Genomic DNA, 10,986 nt, shown 5'->3' with positions numbered 1-10,986 from the left:
GTGTGTTCAGTTGGGGCTACAGATTTACACAAATATTCAAGCATAAATTTTTCTAGCACGTGCCAGTGTTAAAGATGCGGCACTCATTTAGCAACGATTATCTGCCAGTTACTCCAAGGACAACTCAAAAATAGTCCGAATGTTTTATTATAGTAGCAAATAAAATACAGTAAAAATGGAAAAACAATCCCAGATATTCTGCCTGGCCAGAGGCATTGATACTATTAAAGCCGAGCTTATAATCAACAAATTAACCAGTTCCATTACTACTTAGAAATGAAACTAGCAAGTTCTATTTGAAGATGAGGATAATTTAACAACGACCTCTTCCAATGTTACAAATTCAAGCTCAATAGAAATATTTCAATCTTCGAAATGAAAATTTTGCATTATGCTCAGAATTTAACAATGAAACGTAGAAGAGTTTGATAAATAAAGAACTGTTTACCCCTTTTGCCATTTCAAAAGTGTAGTCTTTACATTGATGCGCATATAAAGATACATGAATGCCACTATTTTAAGTAAAAACCGATATAAGTACGCCATCACCCAGCCTCCATATTACTCAGTTACAGCATCTCAAATAATTGTTTAATCATAAACTAGTATCAAACTCGGCAGAAATTTCCTAACTGCCTAGTACTAGCAACAATTTTCAGGATAATTATACAACACATTTATAAAATGAAATAATTTTTATGGTCACATAAAATGTCCTTCAAAATTAAATAGCATTTATGTCATGAAAGACTCCTTAGCTAAAGAACAAAATATAACAAAATTAACTCTCAGTTCATTAACAAACATTACAATGGAAGAGAATAAATCTATACATAATTGCAATATGCTGTACTGGAGAAGTTCACAAACCCATTGAACACGGAACAAATCTAAATTTCACTTTTAAAATGACAATTGCTACGAGTTTAATGTTAGTCTCAAAACAATTAAATCGCGATCGTTCGATTTCATAAAGAGCATTATCTAGTAGACAAATCGTTTGTTAATATCGATTTAGAAGTAATTGAAACAATTTTCAAATTAAAAGTTTAAATTGCGTGGATTTTCAAGCCCGTCATATTTATTGCTTATTTTTGAAGCGCTTCCATAAGACATGTATACTTGTTTGTACGAAAATTTGACTTAATTTTAAATATGAATTCATGAAGATATTTGGCAATTTTTCGCAGGTTTTAAGGTATGTTGACGTCGTATCAGTTTCATATTCTGAATAACAAAGAATTCTTCCATATGCTATGTACTTAAACATTGACTACGGTAGCATTGCAACTATGAAACTATTGTTAATGGCTTTAATTCCTAGTCAGTTATGCTATATGGGTAATAATTCCTGGCATCATTTTTTCGACTGTTCTATTAAGTTAGGAAAATTTTTGGACTTCTAGTCGCGTCATTCCAGTACGAGGAAAACTGGCACCTTGATTATGATCCGAGGAATACATCATAGAATACTAAAACGTTCTTTGTCTCAAAGTTGTATAAAGTATTAGCACAAGCTCAGTAATACAAGGAAATAGCGAATGGAGCAGACGTTTTCAAAACTACATGTTTATTATTTTAATTAAAACCGTTTCTATGTATCTTTGCACGTGAAATATTAAATTCAGTTATAATTTTCTCGATGATTAAAATGAGATTCACACAATACAGATTTGAACTCACCCGTTTGCATCTTTTCTCCATTCACGACATTGGATAATTTTCTTCAAAGAAAGTTTCTTTTACTATAATTGGCAACTTTTGGGAAGAATAAAGTATTGCTATGTTTAGCTGTCGAAACTGAAGTTTGAAAAGCAACTGGATGTCATTACTAAGTGCAAAGGATTAAATACTAAAGCATTAATCACTATACATAACAGAAAATCATTTGTTATGAAATAAAAACAGGGTGTATGTTTATCTGAGCAAATTTATCTTTACGAGAACAAAGGATTTAATTTCAAGCGATGACAGCGATTCTTATTTATTGATAATGTTTCCAACAGTTACGATTTATATTTTATGCCACAAAAGCCATCTTTTGCTAATCTGCGCCACACTTATTGTATTTACTTATATTTATAATAAAATCGAAACATAGCATAATGTTTGCAAGAAATAAGTTTGAGTAATAGAATTATGGCTTTCACATTACGATTATGCTTAATAAGGTAGATGATAAATCTGCTATGAGCTTTGAAGTAGTAAATATTTGACTACGCAAAGCCGACTAATTATTCTACTCATAAAATGAATATTCAGATCCTAAAGCAAAACATTCACGACGCTCCTACATAATCTCAAATAAAAGACTTTATATTTAACACTCGCAGAGAGCGAGTATTCCGCGAAAATTCCTTTTTAATTTTCCACCAAACTTGCAGTAGATTAAGTTTCCTACAGAAAGAATGGAAACGGGAGAGGCCATAACTAAGCAAAATAGAAAGTGTTTAATATGTTCTTTAAATTAATTACTACGATAATTTGAATCTTTCCACTACCTCCAAAACTGAAAGAACAAGTTAAGCTTCTTTGTATTGTAGAGATTTAAAGGATAAACCAATATTCCCTCCCTTTTACCAGCCGGCTGGTGCCTATCCCTCCCTCCACTTTTACATGGGAAAAGAAACATCCCCTCATTTCCTCTACCGAACACCCTATTACAAAGCTTAAAAGGTTCCTTTATTAGATACCCCCCGCTGTTTCAAAGACGGGCAAATTCATTCTCCGGGAATCCTTTTATAGGCGAAAACTTCACGATCGAGTTATTTATTCGCGTACGGAATAAGAAAATACCACCTCAATATACCTCAAATAAGTTAGGTTAGATGTTAGTTCTGTAAAGTATTAATGAAATTTCGTAACTTCTATGAATTGCTGATGGATGCTTTCTTTATTAATAATAGAGAGCTTTCCTACTTTGTATAAAAACCCATCATTTCTGTAGTTTTAACTTATAACAGTGAGCATGCATACAACCTTCCTTTTTACAAAAAAGCTTAACTTTATTCTTCCAACACCGGAAAATATAACATTTCTTTCTAAACTTAGTTTAAGAAAATTCGATATTCATCTACGCTAACTTGCCCTAAAATTAAGTATCAAGTTAAACTTTAACATTCGTGTCATTTCATTGCATGCAGGGCTTTGGAAGCTTATTAACATTCTTCTCCGTTGTAGTTTCCTAAATTACTCCAATTCGCTAGTGTGGATTTGTTTTTTACTTATTGAGTTTGCTTTTTGAAGTAAATAGGTCAAAAGACAATTATACACGAATTCAACGGAGACTTATCACTGGTCGCGAAGAATTTTCCAATATTCATTTTTGGAGTAAAATAATGAGTTGGTAATGCTTGACCTATTATCTGTATTTTGTATGAACCCATTATCATATTAGTAATGAAGAATTTGAATAAACGTCGAGCAGAATTTCTACAGATTTATTCAATAGGAAAGTAAATCGAAGCAAATTTTAAATCCAACGTGTAGATTTTTTTTCTATGAAGTTGACATGCACCTCGATACAAATGGGAAAATAGATCTTAAATATCAGGGTCAGAACTTTCGGAAACGGATTGGAAATGTATTCTCTTCAGACCACTAAACAATTTGCATAAGCACCGATTCGTTTGATTTATACATATTAGGTAGTCTTATTAACATGAGCAATAAAGCGCATTAATTGTTCTAGCAGGATGGCTTACTTTTAGACTATCGATATCTGATGCAAGTTTTCACTACTGAGAATAAAAAGGCAAATGCTTCGTTAAGATGAAGGTCAATATTTTTACCATTATGCAAATATTTCGGATAGTTTGTTTCGATTTAATTTTAATCGAGGTTTACATTTTAACAAGAATATTTAAATTACTGCCTATTTTCGGAATTTGTTATCGCTTGAAGATTTCATGACTAGACCCCCGATCTAATACCAGATACCTAAATGCACATAAGTGAAGTGTTCTAAATACAAAGTATAACCAGATGCACTTACTGTCAAAATGGCAGAGACTTTAACCAGCGAAACTCGTGCATTCAAACTTTTGATTGATTGCTTTCGCTCACTGAGATTTTAACATTTCACCATTGTTTTACTCGTGTGGCTTGTTTAGAAACTTCAAGATTCTTGAAGATAATTAAACTGTGTGAACTAAGATAATTATCAAATTGTTAATGTTATTTACCGATTTACGTGAATATGCATGCTATGCTTGCATAGTTTGAACAAGAACCTTAAAATGCTTTACGTTAACCGCTAGGAAAGGGTTTGTGAACCATCTCCGAAACATTTAAAATAAATTTGTCAAAACAGCATTATTTTCTAAACTTATTTAATTTAAGTGAAGAAATATCACCCAAGATTAGCTCCACTTTTCCATTTAGGAATATTTATGCAGATTGATACTCCAGGAAGCTCTGCGAGATTAGAAATAACTTGCAGATGATAAATACAATCTGAATTGAGATTCACAAGTTTCGGAAAAATAACTTCCATCTACATTCTTCAAAACATTGGTTATTTTTTGGCCTGAGTGACGTTCTTTTCATTCATGTTAGCCTGAAAAAGAAATTTATTCAAGTATTAGGAGAATTGATTCAAAAAACACATAAAAGTAATGAAACACGTTTCCAATTTGAGTAATAAGACACATTGGTTAAATTTTGTACCCAAGGTAGATTGCAAAATTAAATGGTTCCATGTTTTTTCTCCATTAGATTTTTAAACTAAATTTTAGAATTGAAATTTGGTACAGCATACCAATATTAATCAAAGACTAATCTTTTTCCTTCAGTATTTCTTATGATTATTATTATTAAATATTTAAAATTGCTGCAAATGCTTTTAAACCAAGTATTAAACGGACCGTTTCATACTTGACATAATATTTTAACTCAAAGTTAGAACACGTCCGGAACAGATTCGAAAATAAAGATTCAATGGTCAATTCGTGGAACACTAAAATTCCATGATATGGAGTGCAGTTTCTTGAATGCGATTCAAGTCATATTGTGAACATTTCATAATTGCCATTAAAATTGCTTCTAGAAAAAAGGGGTCATTGAAATAATCGCGTTCCAGAAATTCGATTATTTCAGCGGCATTTTGTCGCAGCAATGATTAAAAAGAAATCTTCAGATTCTAAAGGGTCGGTACCTTAATGCCTTGCGAATTACTTAAAGAGTTCATCTAGATATTAATTAAGCTCTGTAATTAGAACACATTTCGATACCTTTATAGAAATGCAACTTTTCTTTTATACATTCAAATGTTGCATTTGTCTTCCCTAAATTTGAAACAATTTAAAGCTAAATATTTGCATATTTAAACCAATTATGTTTTGTCTGAAATAAGCTTCTTTAAAAGATTGCTCAAAGTTAAGCTTCAGATATGAAACACTATGCATTTTTCTATTCTAACAGACGCGAAAGATTCTTCGACACGCCCCCCCCCCACACACACACACACAATCTTATAATCGGAGTTAAATCCATCCATTTTGTGGCCTACATTTTCTAATCTTCCCAAATCTTTCCAAATTCGAATTTATATTAGAATGGGCAGAAAACTTCATGTCACCGTAAAGCTCAAAATTTGCAAATTGCTGAGAAATATAATGAGGGAAGTGTTTAATATCTTCCGATCTCGCAATAGGCTGAATGTGCAAATCAAAATGCGCAAGAATCGATTGCTTTATTAATTTTTAATTTACATTATAGCATTTGCAATTAAACTCAAGCAATTTGTAAAAGAACATTTGTGTAACTTCCGACTGTATATCCCCAACAAAGTCAACGAAAAGCATGGAATTACTTCAATATTTAATTCAGCTTTTAATCGTAGTTTTTACGCATTTTAATTCCAATAATTCGATTAGAATTTTATTAATTCCAGTAATTTGACAAACACGCATATCCATAGTTTTAGATCTAAAAGTTGTCATCTTTATTTGTTAAATAGTACTACTGTAATGGTATTATAGAAATGAACTATATAATTAGATTGCCAATCGTCAAAGAAAGAATACCAGGAATACAAGATAAACTACGAAACCTTTAAAAATGCTTTAATCCTTAAAACATCAGTTAAATTTGCTACTTGACATTGTTTCTCCCCGGATGAAACACGGAAGTTCTTTTATTTATGGCAGAAATTTAGTATCAGTGATCACAAGTATATTTAACATTTCAGCTTCTATTAAATAGGCAAATACTTAGAACTGGCTATCGGCGCTCCTGGTTAATAGTTACATTCCGCTTTCAAAAGAGCAAACTAACATTATTTGATGCAAGAGCAATCTTGTATTAAGAATAGAAAAATTACTTTTACCATGCCGTAGTTAAATATTAAAATCGGGAAATATTACAAAGGCAAAACCACAAGTTTAAAATAAGCGAAACAAACTATTGCCTTCCTGAAAATTCAATAAAAATTACAAACACAGTGAATAACAATTTTCCCCATACTGAAAATGCGTCGATTTTGATCCTGGACAATCGAAAATTTTAGAAAACTCAACATAAGCCAAATCAAAGGCAAGTATGTCAGAGAAAAACAAAGTTATAGCTCTTAATGATTTGGAATATTTCAATTAATATTCTAATATTTAACTAGAAAATTATCCAGCCATTTTTTTTCCCAATAAAGAAGTCGTGACATGTGTTTTATACCATAAAAGGTTTTATTTAAGCCAGGTTTTACTATATTTCTGCTTAGGACCTCAAAATTCGTATAGGCTGCTCGTTCATCAAAATCATCGCGAAAAATTTACGTGAACTATTAGACATTATCTGTAATGAAAGATCTCTCAGATATTCACACTTTCAAGTACCATTCGAGGAGAAAAGAATAAAATGCTATGCAAAGAAATTTTAAACCCTTGAATATTTAATACCAAGAGTGTTCAGTTTTGTTTGCTGCTTTCAGTATTCTTGCCTTTGGCTCTTTGCTAACAAGCGATGTATAGTTACGGAACTTGCGCGATGTGTTGCAACAAAGAGTAAATATTTTTAGACCTAAATCTTTTGTTATGCATATACTCAGAATTGCAATATGTTAAAAAAATGCACGAGAATTATAGGAAGTTGCAATTCGTTTTATAAAAGGAATTTCTGAGGTTAAATACTTCCAATTTTTATGTACAAGACAGTCAATAAGTCAAAAGTAGCAAGAATGACAGAAATCGACTTAAATCTCGTATGGGAGCGAATATATTTCTCAACAACTTCCAATTTTCCCTAGTGGCATGAAAAAATTAACTTTTGTATGCTACATCAAATAATGTTAGGAGCAGCGTGTTAACATGCAATTCGACTTGAAATTTGAGAAAATTTGCGACAAAATGTCTCTTTAACAAGTTTATGAAGATAAATTTGTCCGACATAAATAACGTGCTTAAAGAAGATCGAAGAGATTAGATTACGTCTTGCTTTAAGAAGTTCAAAAAGTGTCGATATCAGTATCTGCCCATGGATAGGGCATCTGTCAAATTGCCTTTCCAATAACATTACTTAAAGGTTCTAATTACGTAAACAGGACAAATGAACCGATCTTTGGAAATAAAAATTACGACAACCTCGCCAGAACAATGCCAGAAATTCTAATTCAGTACTTGTCAAGATGTTTTGACAGTAGAGATACTCTAGATATAACTCCAAATCACCCGATGTCACCCATTTTTTCTTTATTCTTCATTTTCCTATTAGAAGGCAAGAGGAACTAAATTTAAGATTTAAAAATGTGGAATGTCGGAGTTAAAGAACCTTCAGATAATGACAAAAATTCTTATGGAGAGGTGTAGGGACCGACAAGGAGAGTACTGTTATTAAAAGTACCAAAGTTGATAAAAAATAAAATATATCCAGTTATTTATCAACCATACCTCGTACTTGAAATACAATTCGCGTTTAGTTGCATGAAGTTAATATATTTCGCTTTTGGGAATAGCAAGAGTTATAGAACAGGAAGTCAGATTCTAGGCATATCACTTACCTACATATGCAGAATGCTTCCATCTTTAATTCAAGAGGATGAATGTTGCACCAGTGGTGCTAGACATCTGTCAGCTCTGTCTCGCTTTTCAAGAAGTATTCTTGCATTAAATTTCAAATGCTTTTTAAAAACGTCGTATATTTTGAGTACTATCAAAAAATGGCGGATAAAACGCTGGAGAATCCTCCTAGAAAGATATAAAAGCAAAAATTCTCATTAAAATTTAAAGAAACAATATTTAGAAAAACAATTTAAGCGTTAACAAGAAAAAATTAAAATTTGGCAAGTTTCATAATAGGGAAGGAAGCAAATATATGGATATCATCTTTGAAGATTCACACTGTATGAATTGACCCACCACCAGTTGAAAGCCTGCGAGATTAATTTAAAATTTGAGCATTGCCGGCCATGATGCGTATAATTCGAACATCTAAATCCAGAATCTTCGATACTTAGGTTCAAATAACGTATTAAATGCATTGTCTCCTACAGCATAAGAGGTCTAATAGAACGATAAATTTTAAGTCAACAATTTTTAATGAATGTATAAAAAAACAATAGTAAAGAAAATTGTTTCTTAATCATCTTATTATCAGTCTTAAGTTTCAATGATTGACATCTGGGTTTGATATAATTATTTTCCGTTTCCCAGCAAGTCGACAAAAAGTTTATTTAGCAGAAAAACTTACAAAGAATAGTATAATATACATTTCATAATCGATTGCGCTTATAATTAAATCTTGCGATCTGTCTTTTTTCCTGAAAATTAGATACAGCATAGTCCCTTCTAATGTGGGAAGAAAATTAACACCAGTTTAATATATTAGAATTAATACTACTCAAGCATTACAATATTACATTACAGTCCGAAACTCGCAAATGCACAAAAACCATAGAAATTAAGGAAGCGAATGAAAAAAGCAATATAAAATTCTATCTTGGTAAACATGAAAGAAATTAAGAGCATGTAAATATAAGTAATATGCTACAAACTTACCGAGAATAGACAATCCATTGCTCAGAAACTGCAGAAAACCAAAAATTACCACGAGTTGCAAGCATGTTCAGATTTCAACACATGCTGTAGTGATAATTGAAATTACAAATGTCATTACATCACCCGCTTCAGAAATGGGTGTTCTTCTGTTTCCTTTATCCATAGAAATGAAAGCATTAACGAACGCCGTTACGTTCATTCGCCTTTCTTTCATATGTTTAACAACATCAAATGAGAATAACTACCTGTTAAGCTCTGAGTTTCAATCAATTCTACAAACTCACATGAAAGAAAAGTATTCCGAAGATCGTACTTTACACCTTTCTTTTTTTTTTAACACTTCTCCCGAACGGCACTTTTCAATAATCCCCAAGACACTTTTTTTTCCCGTCAAACTAAAGTGAGATGTCTTGATTTCTAATCATTAACGAAAACTTTAAAAATAAATATATTTAATTTATCTTAGTTGTAATTAATTAAAAAAAGTCGGTATAGAATTGGTAATAGGGTTATAGTTTAGTATCGGAAGACTGTAGGTTCAAGATTCGATTCTGTAGAAGAACCACCATGAATGTTGTCCTGCGCATTAAATTCGTCATGTTGGATGAAGCGTCCTCACGCGTCGTGTGGAAATTTTTCTGGTATTATGTTTTATGTCGATCTTGTCATATGAACAGGTTCAAAATTACGAGTCCCCTCCCCTCCATAGAATATACTCATACAATTTCAAGCAAACATGATTCAGTTATAAGTTTTGATGTTATACTTAATCTTTCATATTTTCTGGTAAAAATGCCACTTTCAACTTACCCTTTGACAATTTCTGTTTATTATTATTATTATTATTATGATCCTAGTTTCAATTAACTCGAATCAAAAAGCAGTCTAAACTATTATATGAATAGGTTTTCCTGTCTTGCTGAGCCTGAAAACCTAAAATAAATCATAGCGTCGATTTGATTTGTCCAATTAGCATTCAATTTCAAAGCTACACGAGGACAACTAGATACAAATTCTATAATTTGATCCCTGTCTGAATAGACTAAGCTGGCGCACTACACTACCTCAACATATTGACGATTGACTCAACATAATTAATTTAAATTGAGCCCGTTCGCAAGTTCAACTCATCTATGGTGTAATTGGATCTCGAACCCACTATTGTCTAGATCCTAAAGAGGACACTTTTCCACCATGCATTTCGCCATCCTAACTGATGCTGCAATAAATGAAAAAGTCACGATCATTAGAAGAGGGATATCAGTTTTTTCCCTTTCAAGCATTTCTTACTTTCTCATATGCGTATGAATTATATAAAAAGTAAGTATTTTAATCGACGGATAACTCGATTTCGAGGCTTTGATGATTCTCCACGTTTTAAATGCATTCGCAATAATAATTAATAATAAATTTATAATAATTTTAAGTAATTCTAATTTTAGTAATAAATTTCGGAAAAAAAAAACTTTTTTGAATTTTTGTTTGAGAAATTGGGAAAAATTCAGTTGCCATTCTTTCAAAAAAAATACTAGCCCTGCATCAAATTTGGATCAATCTTTTGAACAAACCATTGAAAGAATTGTCGCCGTCTATCTATCAACTTGAATATGTTTGAAACTGATATCTCACATGCTAAATAGATGAAATTTAGCACGTAACCTTCAAAGAAATACTGTTGATCTGTTTCAAATTTTGGATGAAATCTGTGAAAGAGAAGAGATGCCTTTATAAAATATGAATTTGATTTTTTCAACTTCGTTATAAAGTTCCGCAAGAAAGCAATATCGACAACAAAGTTAAGGAGAGAACATTTCCGATCTTTATATTTCAGGTTAATGAATTTACTTTCATCATTTCAGCTTTATGTATTCTTTTGCAAAAAAAAAGAATTAAAATACTAATTTGATACTTAATTTAAAAATTGCATGAATGCAAAAAACAAGAGTTATAAAAATTTTGACGCATTCATGGCGTTATATCCGTGAGACTTAGCTATTAA

General features: G+C 31.6%; 1 long non-coding RNA gene across 1 annotated transcript; it reads right to left on the bottom strand.

Annotated features, from left to right (window-relative positions):
• Positions 1 to 722: 722 nt before the first annotated feature.
• On the bottom strand, positions 723 to 9,239 carry LOC129958689 (uncharacterized). Its single transcript, XR_008783281.1, has 3 exons — positions 8,988 to 9,239; positions 7,991 to 8,177; positions 723 to 4,558 (listed from the first exon to the last, which is right to left on the bottom strand). It is a non-coding gene; the product is annotated as an uncharacterized LOC129958689 (long non-coding RNA).
• Positions 9,240 to 10,986: the final 1,747 nt, after the last annotated feature.

This window comes from Argiope bruennichi, chromosome X1 (genome assembly GCF_947563725.1).
Source record: "Argiope bruennichi chromosome X1, qqArgBrue1.1, whole genome shotgun sequence".
Taxonomy (NCBI): domain Eukaryota; kingdom Metazoa; phylum Arthropoda; class Arachnida; order Araneae; family Araneidae; genus Argiope; species Argiope bruennichi.
This window is presented reverse-complemented; position numbering and strand designations above follow the sequence as displayed.